Source organism: Felis catus, chromosome B2 (genome assembly GCF_018350175.1).
Source record: "Felis catus isolate Fca126 chromosome B2, F.catus_Fca126_mat1.0, whole genome shotgun sequence".
NCBI classification, from domain to species: Eukaryota; Metazoa; Chordata; class Mammalia; order Carnivora; family Felidae; genus Felis; species Felis catus.
The window spans coordinates 86,792,317-86,806,566 of record NC_058372.1 but is presented as its reverse complement, the minus strand read 5'-3'; the positions used below and the strand labels follow the sequence as shown (position 1 = coordinate 86,806,566).

Genomic DNA, 14,250 nt, shown 5'->3' with positions numbered 1-14,250 from the left:
GGGTTAGAGCCTTGCGTTGGGCTTTGTGCTGACAGCTCAGAACCTGAAGCCTGCTTTGAATTCTGTGTCTCCCTCTCTCTCTGCCCCTGTCATGCTTGCACTCTGTCTGTCTCTCTCTCTCTCAAAATTAAACAAACATTTAAAAAATTAGGGGCCCCTGGGTGGCTTAGCCAGTTGAGCGTCTGACTTCGGCTCAGGTCATGATCTCACAGTTCGTGAGTTCGAGCCCCGCATCGGGCTCTTTTGTTGACAGCTCAGAGCCTGGAGCCTGCTTCAGATTCTGTGTCTCCCTCTCTCTCTGCCCCTTCCCTGCTCATGCTCTGTCTCTCTCTGTCTCAAAAATAGATAAATATTAAATTTTTTTTTAATTAAAAAAAATTTTTTTGAAGGAAATGTAAGCTAAGAATTGTTTTTCTCTCATGTGTATTCACAATACCTCTTAGTAGACATTACCCTTTCTGGAGTAATATTGAGGGAACCAGATTGTGGAGGGCTTTATACACCACGACAAAGAGTTTACATTTGATGTATTAGCTCTGGAGAGTCACCGAAGGATTTAGAACATCAAAGAAACTTAATGAGAATGGCTGCGACATGACACATGGGCCTGGGAACTAGGGGCACTAGATGGGATTCTGTTATGACATCTCTGGGTGTGGCAGGAAAGAGAACTGGTCTTAGGCAGGGTCAGTGGAAATGGAAAAGAGATGGATAGGAGAGGTGTTCTGAAAAAGTATATACTCCTTGAAAGCTGGAATTCTGTCTCACCTGTCTCTGTGCCTGCTCCAGCACACCAGTACAAGGGACTCTAAAGAGCCAACACACATATGTCAGAGTAAATTGAACTGTGTGACAAAACATGGCAAATGAAGACTAAAGACAAATCAATAACACCTACGATACCTGTGGTGGGTTGTTTGGGATGAAAATTTAGTTATATTTTGAAAAATGATACCAACATACCAGTAAATCAGAAAAATGGCGATATCCTTGAGAGACTTCACTGGTGTGGGGGTCATAATCAAACACCAATTCCATACTTATGGTGCCTTTGAGCTGTCCCCAGACACCATTCCTTGATCTTCCTCTGAGCTCCAGGGATACTCCATTCACTACGTATATTGCTGCTCTTACCACATTGTACTACTGTTAGTTCCCTCCCATTATAACTTCTTGAAGATAGGGACTGAATCATGTTTGTTTGTTTTTTTTTTTAGTTGAGGTATAATTGTCATGCAGTAACATGCACACATCATTACTGTACAGCTCACTTTCTACTTACATATACACCCATGTAGCTACTAATCTAGATCAAGATGTAGAATATTTCAATCACCCCAGAAAGTTCTCTTCCACTCCTTCTCAGCCAAAAGTCGTGTTTTGCCCTGTCCCGCAACCACTATTCTGACTTTTATTGTATAGATTGGTTTTGCCTATTCCTGAATTTCAAATAAATGGAAACATTCAGTGTGTACTCTTGTGCTCAGCATGAGGGTTTTTTTGTGTCACTGTATTTACTGGTTGCTCTATTTATTTTTCCATTGTTTGAATATATCACTTTCCTGTTGATGAATATTTGAATTGTTTCCAGTCTTGAGCTATTATGAATAAAGCTGATACTGAATTCTTGTGCATGTCTTTTTTGGTGACACATGCACTCATTTTTCCAGGGTATGTATCTGGGGGTAGAATTGCAGGGTTGTAGGGGAGGCATATGCTTCACTTTATTAGAAATTGTCTGGGGCACCTGGGTGGCTTGGTCATTTAAGCGTCTGACTTTGGCTCAGGTCATGATATCGTGGTCTGTGGGTTCGGGCCCCGCGTCGGGCTCTGTGCTGACTGCTCAGAGCCTGGAGCCTGTTTCAGATTCTGTGTCTCCCTCTCTCTCTGCCCCTCCCCTGTTCATGCTCTGTCTCTCTCTGTCTCAAAAATAAATAAACGTTAAAAAAAAATTAAAAAAAAAAAGAAAAAAAAGAAAAAAAGAAAGAAATTGTCTAATAGTTTTCCAAAAAGGTGGTAGTATTTTACTGTCCCACCATTAATGAGACTTGCAATTGGTCCACAGCCTCACCAATACTTGGTAAGGTTGGTCTTCTTATTTGGGTCATTTGGGTGAATACATAATGCATACAAAATACATAATGTGTTTTGTACATTTTAAAAATCAGATTGTTTGTCTTATTAATTACTCATGTTACTTTTTTGGATTCCCAGTATTCAGCATAGTGACTGACAAGTAACAAATATTTTTATAGGTTTGTTGAATAAGACAGTGAGAGTAAATAAATCTGGCTTTATCTGCAAATTTTTCTCTGTCACTGGCCACAGGAAATGGGTTGTGGAAGTAATTAGCTTCTATGATGCATTTAAATTTGTTGGTTTTTGAAAATATCAAGACATAAATTCCAAACACAGCTGGTTGTATTTGTGATAGAAGCACTTATAATTTTACATTAAATTTTGGTTCATTCATGCATGCATTTAAAATATTCATCATCATAATGTCTGGAAGCCCAGAAAGATTTTAGACCAGAATACAAATTGTAACATTATTTTCTGTTCTTCTTTCATCATGTTAATAAGGTAGATTGGATATGATGTCCAAAATGCAGGATTTATTCCATTAGTTACATGTTTTATTTGATTTCTAGACTAGAAATGTGCTTTCAAATTCCTTGGAGATAAACGAGCTTTAAAAAATATGAAAAAGTTTGAGAGTCCAGATTTAAGTTTATTTTATATTTAAATAACATTTTTTAAATTATAAATTTAGAATATTTAGAAAATATGGTAATATAAAAAGAAAAATAATCTTAATTTGACCAAATCCAGATTCTCACTCTGAATATCTGGCCTTGTTTCTGTATTTTATACAGAATATATATGTGTTTTATACAGAAAAAATATATATATATATATGTAAATATGTGTGATCTATGTGGCTATATGTTTATTTTTGTAGTTCCACCCACCTTTCTTTTATGGTAGATTATGCTAGTTCATATGTATATTTTTAGAAAGTTGGCTGTTTTATGTCTCTGGTATCTTTTGCATAGCCTTTGCTTCATGTAGCAAACTTGAAAATAGGTACTTAATCCTTTCCCACTACCTGTACTTCTTCAGGGTGGGACCTGTATCCATCTTTCCTTCCTCCTAGCACCTAACATAATGCCATGTGTGTGTGGCAGGCACTCGCCCAGTGTTAATTTATGAACAGGGCTCTAGACAGCTGTGGGCTCTGTTAGAGGCATTGCTGCAACAAAGACAAGCTAGATTCTGTGCACTAAGAATAGGCTATTCTATCTGGTAAAAAACTCCTAGTTTGCTTCTACTCCTGAGGTTCTGCAGATCCAGGAGCTCAGAAGGATCCTTAAAGATCTTCTCATTCAATTCTATGCATCCAGGCATATGAATTGCCAAACTCTAGGACAGCCATGAAGTCTCTTGAATCTTTTTAAAGATGGAGACTATTGAAATATCTTGTCAAATGTAGTTTCCTCCAAACATTATTTTATGGGTAGGTTTAATCAGTTATTTAGTTATGCTTGAGATAGCTGAGTTTCGCCTTGACTTAGTTCTAACACTGAAACAGAATGATGGTCTCCATTTAGGTGGTAGAAAGAAACGATAGCAGAAAGCAGTATGCTGAATTTACAAAGTAAAGAGGTTTATCCTCTAAATCTTGAATACACAAAGTTGTAGCTTTGTGAATTAATGTGACATACAGGTTTAAAATATGAAAATTAATGAGATTTTATAAAATCTCACTTATCAAGAAATAAACCCAAAGGACATCGATAGGCATGATATAGTTATGACTGATTAAGGTATATTTTTTCTTACACTGTAAAAGCTTTGTGTATAATGTACCTCCAAACATTATTTTCTTTTAGGATAAAATGGAGTGAACACTCATGGTGACTTTATGAGAATTTACAATGGACACTTTAAAAAACTTCAAAACAATTAATTAAGGCAAATAAAAATGGACCCAAACCCCAAGATTTCCTCCCAGGTGAAGGATGAGCCCGGATGTGCACAAGGATGCCTCTTCCCATATCATTGTCTTCCCAGAGTTTTCTATGGGGGGGGGGGGGGAGGGCATGTACACAAATCCTTTAATATGCCAGGAGGGCTTTGGAAGCTGAGGATATAACATTACCTGGTCTAGGAATTGTCTAGGTGCTGTAATGTCCAGGCTGTGGCTATTTTTAGCAGCAGTGCTACTGGGCAGCTGACCCCAGACACACTGTAGCATAAGGAATGCAAAGCCTGGGCATTGCTGCCGGCTCCACACAGGGTAAAAGGATTCTTCTTTCCCTTTTACTGCACCCCTCCCAACCTTTAAGCTTTCACTCTGTTGTAGGAGGAATTAAGCTTCTGAGCATGATCAGAGTGCATCAGTTGTATTTTTGCAATTGATTATGGTTAGTAAGTAGGCACATATTTAAACAGAACACCCAAAATGGCACTAAAATCCTGCTGTAAAGCTAGTTCTTCTTACCACCTGAAATATCAAATTTAACCGAGTCTAAGAAAACCCGAAACTTGAATGAAGCTAATGAATTTGAGTTCCTTGAGCAGTCAGTTTTGTATCAAAGCACTTAGTGGGGTTAAAATAATTTCATACTATATATTTCAACTTATTGAATGCTAAGTATAGAGCATTAAAATACAGTTTGTGCTTTATGTAAGAAGATGGAATCATTTCACGGTTTACTCTTTTAAATGTATCCCTTTAAAATAGATACATTCTAGTATTAATCCCCAATGTTCCCTTTCTTATTAGACATCAGGTCTGTTGATCACTGCTCAGGAGACCTTGTTGGCCCCATGTGTCTATAACATTACCAATTAGCAGCCCTGCTCAGATGCAACTTGTTACCAGCCACAAAGGAGGGATTTATTTTAAATCTGTCCAGGGGCACCTGGGTGGCTCAGTCGGTTAAGTGTCCAACTCTCGGTTTCGGCTCAGGTCATGATCTCAACCATCGTGAGTTCGAGCCCCACATTGGGCTCCGTGCTGACAGCATGGAACCTGCCTGGGATTCTCTCTCTCTCTCTCTCTCTCTCTCTCTCTCTCTCTCTCTCTCTCCCCTTCCTCTGTGCTCTCTCAAAGTAAATATGCTGAAAATAATAAAAATAAAAAGGGTCCACTTGTTTCTCCCACGACTGGGCTAAAAACATGCAGGTAGGGCTATATGAAACAAAGGATGGTTTTGAAGTTGTTTAAATCATTCTAAAACTGAGAACAATCGCTGCACATTTTCCTGTATGCTTCAGTACCTCTCCTCTGAGTATAAGCACCCTGGAGACTGGAAGCGTTGTTTTGCTTCACTCCTTGTAAACTGCTTTGAGAGTCTCTGACATCATTAAGTCACATTTTAGCCCAGACATTTTGTGCAGACCTAAACTCTGAATGACACTTGCTCGGCTGATTAAGAGGGCAGTACGATATCTGGGAACTGCTCATAATGTGATACAAATGCCAAAGGGTTCAACTTGGACTTGAGATATTTTTGTATATCTCAGCTCTCATTGTTTTAGATTCTGCTGTGAAGATTTTATTTTTGTTTTCCTTCTGACGCACTTTGGCCTGGTTAATAATGCCTCAGGTCTGGGGCATATTTTCTTGAGAAGGATGGTATTCTTTGTTTCTGCTGTTTCCTCCCACTTGAACTTCCCACCTCCCATCTTCTATCCCCACAGAAGTATTTGCCTTTTCATTTGTTATCTGAAGAAAATAATACTGGACCAAATTTACAAAAGATACAGAAATCTAGATAAATTCATTTATAAGAGATATTATATCCTTAATGTTGTAGGGATAAGACCTAATCATTGACTTTAAGTATAAAAGCAGAAATAACAATATCGATAATAACAATGCTAACATTTGTTGCCACGTTATATTATGGCAGACACTGTGTAAGTTACTATTATTATTATTTTTTAATTTGAGAGACAGAAAGCATGAGTGGGGGAGAGGGCAGAGGGAGAGAGAGAGAGAGAATCTTAATCTCTGCTAAGCATGGAGCTCAACTCAGGGCTTGATCCCATGACCCTGGGATCGTGACCTGAGCCAAAATCAAGAGTCAGATGCTCGACTGACTGAGCCACCCAGGAACACCCAAGGTGTGTAAGGTATTTTACATTCATAATCTTATAAGATAAATTCAATGATTCCCATATTTTAAATGAAGAAATTGAGGAGCGCCTGGGTGGCGCAGTCGGTTAAGCGTCCGACTTCAGCCAGGTCACGATCTCGCGGTTCGTGAGTTCGAGCCCCGCGTCAGGCTGATGGCTCAGAGCCTGGAGCCTGCTTCCAATTCTGTGTCTCCCTCTCTCTCTGCCCCTCCCCCATTCATGCTCTGTCTCTCTCTGTCCCCCCCAAAAATAAATAAACGTTGAAAAAAAATTTAAAAAAAAATAAATGAAGAAATTGAGGCCCAGAGAGGTGAAATAATTAGTCTAAAATCACACAGGTCAAATGGGTCCATGGTAGGACAAAGATTTGGACTGAATCTGTCTGACTCAAAGTGACATACATGCACAACACATTAAATGCCTGTGTGACCTGGGAGCTTGTCAAAAATGCAGAATGTCAGGCCCTGCCACAAGATTGCTGCGTAAGAATCTTCACTTAACAAGATCCCTCGGTGGATCATACGCATGTTAATTTCATGAGCATGGGTCTGGAGAGATCCTGCATCTTTTAATGAACAAGTTACTTATAAGTGTCTAGCAAGACCTTAAGGATATTGGCTTGGACTATCTTCTGAAGCAACCCAGTGTCTAGTCATAGCCAGTCATACATTTGACATTCTGTCAACTAAGAGAGTGACAAAATCCTGCCTCTGGAATCTTAGCATTGGCTTCATTTGAACCTTGTACTGAACATGTTAGTGATCATGACTGCATCACAAATGAAAGCTGAGATTCAACAAACCCAAGTTAGACTCTGTGGGGAGTCCCTGTTTATGACTGCTGTCCTTGTGTATTTGTTAACAGTGTCCTGTTTCTCAAACATATCCAGGTTTGGATGACAAAGGACACGGTCACCCTAATGGTGGTCAGGTAATTGTTACTTTTACACTTGCTTGCTAATAAATGGTTAGTGAATAAGCATATGTATGCTTATAAACAATGAAACAAAAACACAGCAGAAAAAAAATCCACAAAACCTGTGTAAGGCATTGGGTGATAAGGTATTCAGTTGTGTAGAAGAACGTAAGAAAAGAAAAAATAATTCAAGACCTGGGTGGTCAGAAGAGCTCTCTGGAAAAGGTGACCACTCTTAGAAGTGGTAGGTTGTGATAGTGAAGAAAAGGAGCCTGGGAGAGCTCTTGAGGGAAAACTCACACCCCTGCCAACCCATGCAGGCTGTGCTATGTTGAGTCTGTAAGTCCTCAAGGTCTCCATGTTTGCCAATAGTGTGAGGCAGCCTATGGCCAGAGCAAAAACTGTGTTCCATTCACGATACCTCCTATGGGCCTTCTGGGTACTAAAGGCCCAGTGGATTTGGTCTCCATTGACAGAGGTTTTGTGAAAATGTCAGCATGAGTTTCAAATGGGGATCTTGTAATTTGTCAGAAACTTTATGGTTCACTTATCATTCCCAAGGAAATTACCTTGATTTAGTCCTATCAAAGTAGGATGGGCATTACTATCCTCATTTTATTAGTGGAAAAAAAAGCAAAGTTTACAAAAGGTTCATAAGAATAGTGTCATACTATATATTCTTTTTGCATCTTTCTTTTTTTCCTTGACAATATCATCAGAGTATTCTTACATGCTCAAATATTCTTTTGTATTATAATTTTAACTATTTATATACATATCCTCATATAGGTATGATGTGATTGCCTTAAGCAGTACTCTGCTGTTAGGCATTTAGATGGATGATTTTCCTCTAATATAGGAGGGAAAAGTCTCTCCTATATTGTATATATTGTAGGAGGGAGTTTGAGTTTGACTATATCTATTAAATTTAAAAATATATGTGTTCCTTGAGCAAATGAGTGTACATTTAAGCATTTGTCCTTAGAAATAGTTACACATGTGCAACAGCAACATTGTTTATATTTGCAGAAACATTGGGAACAACTTATACATTCATAAATTACAAATTAGGTAGATCATGGTACATTTATACAAAAGAATACTTTATAGCCATAAAAAGATCAAAATGTGCTGTCATGATTTCCAAAATATATTTTGAGTAAAAACACCAGATTGCAAAACAGTATGAACCCAGTTATTCAATATGTGAGTATAGATTTATTTAATCTGACACACATACAACATTTTTGGAGTATTATAAAACAGACCATAAAAAGTGATCTTTTGAAAGTTTATTTCGTGGGTGCATGTATATGTTGGGCAAGAACTAGACAGACATGCTTTGTACTTTATACATTTCTGGTTTTCCTTTTTTGTTTTCTGTTTTTTACTAATGAGTTTTTTTCACTACCTCTTCCTTTTTTTTTTTTAAGTTTATATATCTATTTTGACAGAGAGCAAGAGAGTACAAGCCAGGGAGGGGCAGAGAGACAGGGAGAGAGAAAATCCCAAGGAGGCTCCACACTGCCAGCGCAGAACCCCGATCTGGGCTCCATCCTATGAACCGTGAGATCATGACCCAAGCTAAAACCAAGAGTCTGAAGCTTAACCAGCTGAGCCACCCTGGCACCCCAGGTTTTCCTCAACTATAATAATACTTCTACAGCTGAGCCTTGAACAATGGGGGAGTTAGGAGCACTGACCTCCCACACACTTGAAAATCTGTGTATAACCAAAAACTTCACTAATAGCCTATTGTTGACTGGAAGCCTTGCTGTTAACATAAACAGTCAATAAACACATTTTATATGTTATATGTGTCATATGCTATATTCTTACAATAAGGAAAGCTAGAGAATAGAAAATATTATTTGGAAAATTATAAGGAGGAGAAGATGCATTGATAGTACTGTACTATATCAAAAACATCTGCATATATGTGGACCCATGTAGTTCAAACCCATGTTGTTCAAGGATCAGCTGTATTTATTATTATTTTTAATTAAAAAATAAATCATTTTTTTCTGTGGAAGAAATAAGGATCATCGTTAGGTGTAGACCCACTCTGCTTAGATCCTGACCCCTCAACATAGCTTGGCCGGAGTTCCAGTTGTATTTCAGGTGCTTTGTGCACTCCCATTCCATGGTTGGCCCTGCTCAGTGGGGCTGTCCTTACTCTGGGATCTTTCCTATACCCTTAACACCCTCCCTCCTAACACTGTGAGTAAGCCAGGCTGAACTGATGCTCCCAAACCCTCCCATCTATCTCACAGCCTGTGTTGGTCCTTCCAAACAAGGAGTTGTGAGATATTTTTTTTCCCCCACCTAGTTTTCTGAGAGATTAGGCTGTTTCCATAGTGTGATGAATTGCACAGCAGACTCTGTGCTATTCCTCAATCTGGACCTCTCAGTACTGCACTCAGCAGATAGTTCTTGAAATTTCTGGTTTTTCAGTGATTCATTTCCAGGGTTGATGTGTGCGTTGTCCCTATTTTTATATTTCCTTAATTGTTTTTGGTCTGGATCAGAAAGAGGAGAGTTGTCTGTCTCTACTCATGTTGCCAAGTCTTGACTTGGAACTCACAGAGCCACCTAGCAGTGAACCCAGACCCAGGGGGGCATATCAGGCAGTGGGGCTAGCACAAGCAAAGGCAGAGGGATTAGAGAAAGTAGGGTACATTAAGGATACTGCAGGTAATTAGGCCTGGCATGAAGGAGATGTTGTAGGATGTAAAATATTTGCCCTTAAGCCATTATTACAGCTCCACCTACCACACACACACACACACACACATACATACACACACACATACACACACACACACACACACACACACACAGCCACCTCATGACTATGTCAAACAACACTGATTAATTTTGGAGGCAACCTCATAATCCCTCTCAAAGCAGACTCTAGCAATAGCCATCATCTGTGGCTATTGGTCTATAAGAGAAAATTAATTTTTCCATCTTAGCTGTGAAACATTCCTTGAAGCCCCAGGTAGAGTTGGTCACCATTTTTGTAGTGTGACCCTATCTATTGCACTCATGACCAAGCTGATAATATCAAATGTTTTATATTCATTCTAACTTATTTAGTAAGCATACATTTTCACTAATCTTCCTATTCATCTTTGGCAGGCAAATTGGCTGGAAAACAACTAGTAGTTGAGAAAAAGTTCAGGGCTGAAAGGTTCATTGCGATTTAAGAGGGGGAGATAGAGCCACTTTTCTCTGCTGATGTGTAATTTATCTCTTGAATGTTCCCTACCTTTACCATTGGATTTCCATTGGATTCCTAAGTCTTAATGTATTGTATTTGTTCTCAATGTTTATTTGCTGACAAGATCAGCTTTAAACCAATGACATGGAAATTTAGGGCCTTTAAAATAGATGTTTTAATGTTAGTAGTTGGGAACCAAAGATGTTTCTTTTCTAAAATTATTTTTATTTCTGAAGCAATTAAGATGCACTTTTAAGTTTGACAGTTCACTTTTTCCCTTGAATGTATAGCCCCTTGGAGGTACTTATAGCCTAAAAACCTGCTGAAATGATGAATTGAATGTAACTCTTAAGGGGTACTCTTTGAATCCTTCAGGGCTATTTCAAATTCTCAGATCCATTTTCAATTAGAAAGACTTTTAATGGTCAGCATTGAAATGTTTACAGTTAAATTTAAATTCAGTTCTTTGCTAATGAGATGCCTTAAGCAACATTCAAATTAATAAAGGGAAAACAATATTTTCCTATAACTTTTATGCTTTTAAGTTTATTGTCCAAAACAGGTAAGATCAAAAATAAAGAAAAAGAGCATTCTCTCATGATCTCATCCTCCAACATCTCCATCTGCTTTCATTTTCACCTTTTTAAGTTTTGACCTATGTAAAACAATTTTTAAAATTATACTATAACATAAAAATATTTCTTTTTATTATTAATAGAAATTACATTCTACATCTAATGACCAAGCTGCCCATCTTTGTAAATACCAGTTTCTTTTCTGGTGTCATGTTTTCCATACCAAGATTTCTTGGATTCTCTCCAAACTCCTTTTCTGGTGTGTTCTCTCATTGAATTTACATGTCCCATGGCCTCATCATTCTTGAAGTTATCCTCTCATTCATTCCATAAAGTAAAAGACAAGAGAGCTCCCAAATATTCAATATGTTGGCTTTTTGAATGACCAAAGGTGATGGGAACTTCCTCTTTTTCGATACCATAACTCTAGACTTACTGAATTTCTGTTTGTAAAACATGCTTTTATAAGCCTAAAATATTTGACACTGGATGAAACTGAAATTTTTGTATCCAGTCAGCACAGCAGATCTATCTCAGTTAAGAAAATGGGAAAAAAAGTAATAGGTTTGCGCCAGCAGATGCTTGGCTGTAGAACTGGCTAGTGAGTCCCATGACCCAGGATGACTTGGTGAAGAGGATGCTTCACCCTGTCTTTCACGGTTACAAGAAATTGTGGCCACTAAAGACCTTGTACAGGAGGAAAACTTTTCACTCCTTTTTTCTAGGTTCTTTGGCTGGCCTAGTAATTAAACTGATAAAAGACAGCTTAACAGGAGAAAAACAAATTTAATTTTGTGTGTACAGGAGTTCATAAAAAATATGAGACTCAAAGAAGGGACTAGATCAAGCAGCTTGTATACCTTTTAGACAAAGAAACAATAACTTTGTGAAGAATAGACAAGACAAAGGGATTTGGATTTAGGGTAATAAATTAGTAAAGCAGTAACAAGGATTGTTTACACAGCCTTCTCGGCCCTAAATTCCTTATCTCTGCTCTGCTGATAAGGACGCCTGTCTTCTTCCTGGTACAGGGAAGGTAACTTTCACTTGGGATATTATTTCCTGTTTTCAGAGGACAAAGGAGGTCAGAATGTCCTTCTTGAACCAGCTATTTCTTAAGTAACTTTAATTCAAAATAATTGATATGCCAAAGTGACATATTTGGGGGGGAGCATATTCTGTTCCCCTTCAGACTGACGCCAAGGGGTTTATTTCTCTAAAATACACTGACCTTGAAAACAAGGCAAGGGTTACTGTTTCTTTATGAGAGCCCTAAATGTAATTCAGACATTAACTCTTTCCAGATTTGGGCCTACAAAGCAACTTGTAAAAGGTGATTTTTACTTTTAAAATCAAGATTTATAATTTTTTTCTATACTGTCAAACTTTAAATTTTCCTCATGTATGTAAAAGTTCCTTGATTTTTGTGAGATAATTTCTAGCAATATTTATGAGCAGCAAGAATTTAGAGTTTGCTAGGCACTTGTCAGGCGCCTGGGTGGCGCAGTCGGTTAAGCGTCCGACTTCAGCCAGGTCACGATCTCGCGGTCCGTGAGTTCCAGCCCCGCGTCAGGCTCTGGGCTGATGGCTCAGAGCCTGGAGCCTGTTTCCGATTCTGTGTCTCCCTCTCTCTCTGCCCCTCCCCCATTCATGCTCTGTCTCTCTCTGTCCCCAAAAAAATAAATAAACGTTGAAAAAAAAAAAAAGAATGTTGAATTTCTTTGAACCTCCTGTGAATTGGGCATTGTTACTCTTATTCCCACTTTTCAGAAGACAAGACTATTGCACAGAAAGTTTAGTAACTTGCCCTGCTTACATGGAGGGGCCAGCAGGACAAATCAGGTGGTCTGGTTCCAGAGCCTATGAACCTAACCACCAGCTACAGCAGCCTCCCAACCTGCAACACGGCAAGAATGAGAAGCTTGTTGACTAGTTGAGAAGTCTGCGAATACTTGTCGTGGAAGCCATGGTTGCATTAATGGGAAATGGGTGGTGATAGAAACATAGTGTTTCAGAGAAGGCATTTACATTTCAAATTATTTGTGAACTACAGCAAAGCCATCCCTATTTCGTAACCTCATGTAGGATGCAAAAGAACTGCTTGGATGTATTTCTTTAGCAGAAATGGGGACACTTTCTGGGTTTGGGCAGAAGCCCTCTCAGGCTGTATTTTAACCTCACATTCCAGATCATACCCTTGGTCTCTTCACACAGTATCCAGACTCTCTTCCCTCATCTCTTTCAACATAAAGCATCTTACCTGTGTTCTCCTCCAATTAATGATTATGTCTTCATTATCATGCTAAGCATCAACACTTATGCTTCAGTCTAAGCAAAACTCATTAGGAAATTTAGGGTAAATTTAAATTCCAGGCCCCAAAGCATATTTCAGATTTAGACGTGACTGAAAGAAACAAAGAGAGGCTGGGAACACAGTAGTTGAGTATGAGGAAGAAAAATAATCCTCCCTAAGATTTTGCCCAGAGCCCCCCAGGCTGTAACTTCCTGCTCCAGACATCTTCCTCCTCCTCCTCCTCCTCCTCCTCACCTGGGCTGGCTGGCTTTGGCTGGAGGGAGGACACCTGCCTTTAATGGAGAGTTGGTCTACCTTTGATTCACCTGTTTGGGTTCCTTGAACTAAATTAGAAGTGCCAATCAAAGCTATACCCCATCGTATCTAGTTAGGATCTTTTCACTTCTTTAATAATGGTGAAATAAGTTATCTCCATTTAAGCCAGAGTGGAGTAGGCCTGAGAAGAGCTATGTTGTTTGCTTAAAACTCAGTATGGGTGAAACAAATCCAAGCATACTGCTACTGCATTTGAGGGTTTGTTTGGTTTTTAAGTTTTTATTTCAAAAATCTTAACAGGTGAAAAAAAAGGGAAAAATTATTTCAGATTCAAAACTTGGACCCTAGGTTGGTTTAATAAACCAAATGTTTCTGAGTATTGTGGAAATTAAGCAAGAATCTTTAAAAATAACCAGTTAGGGGCACCTGGGTGGCTCAGTCAGTTAAGCATCCGACTTCAGCTCAGGTCATGATCTCACAGTTCATGAGTTCGAGCCCCAGATCAGGCTCTGTGCTGACAGCTCGGAGCCTGGAGCCTGCTTCAGATTCTGTGTCTCCCTCTGTTTCTGCCCTCCCCCAATTGCACACGCTCTCTCTCTCCAAAATAAATAAACATTAAAAAAAACCCACTTAGATTCTGCTAGTAAAGCCAACAATAACAACAACAGCAAAAACAGGAAGCAGCTGTTTGTAAGTGGGGGCTGCTCCATGAATGGAAAAATGAAAGACCCAGGGACGTAGTACCAAGAGGCAAGAAACCAGCAGATGCACTGAAGAAGCCCAGAAGAGAATGAGAGAGATTCATGTGTGCTTGCGGATTC

The 14,250-nt window shown here is 38.9% G+C and overlaps 1 long non-coding RNA gene across 3 annotated transcripts in view; it reads right to left on the bottom strand.

Moving 5' to 3' along the window:
• The window catches only part of LOC123385480, a 55,781-nt gene that overhangs the window by 12,685 nt on the left and 28,846 nt on the right, over positions 1–14,250 (bottom strand). The gene's annotated exons all lie outside the window — the stretch shown is intronic.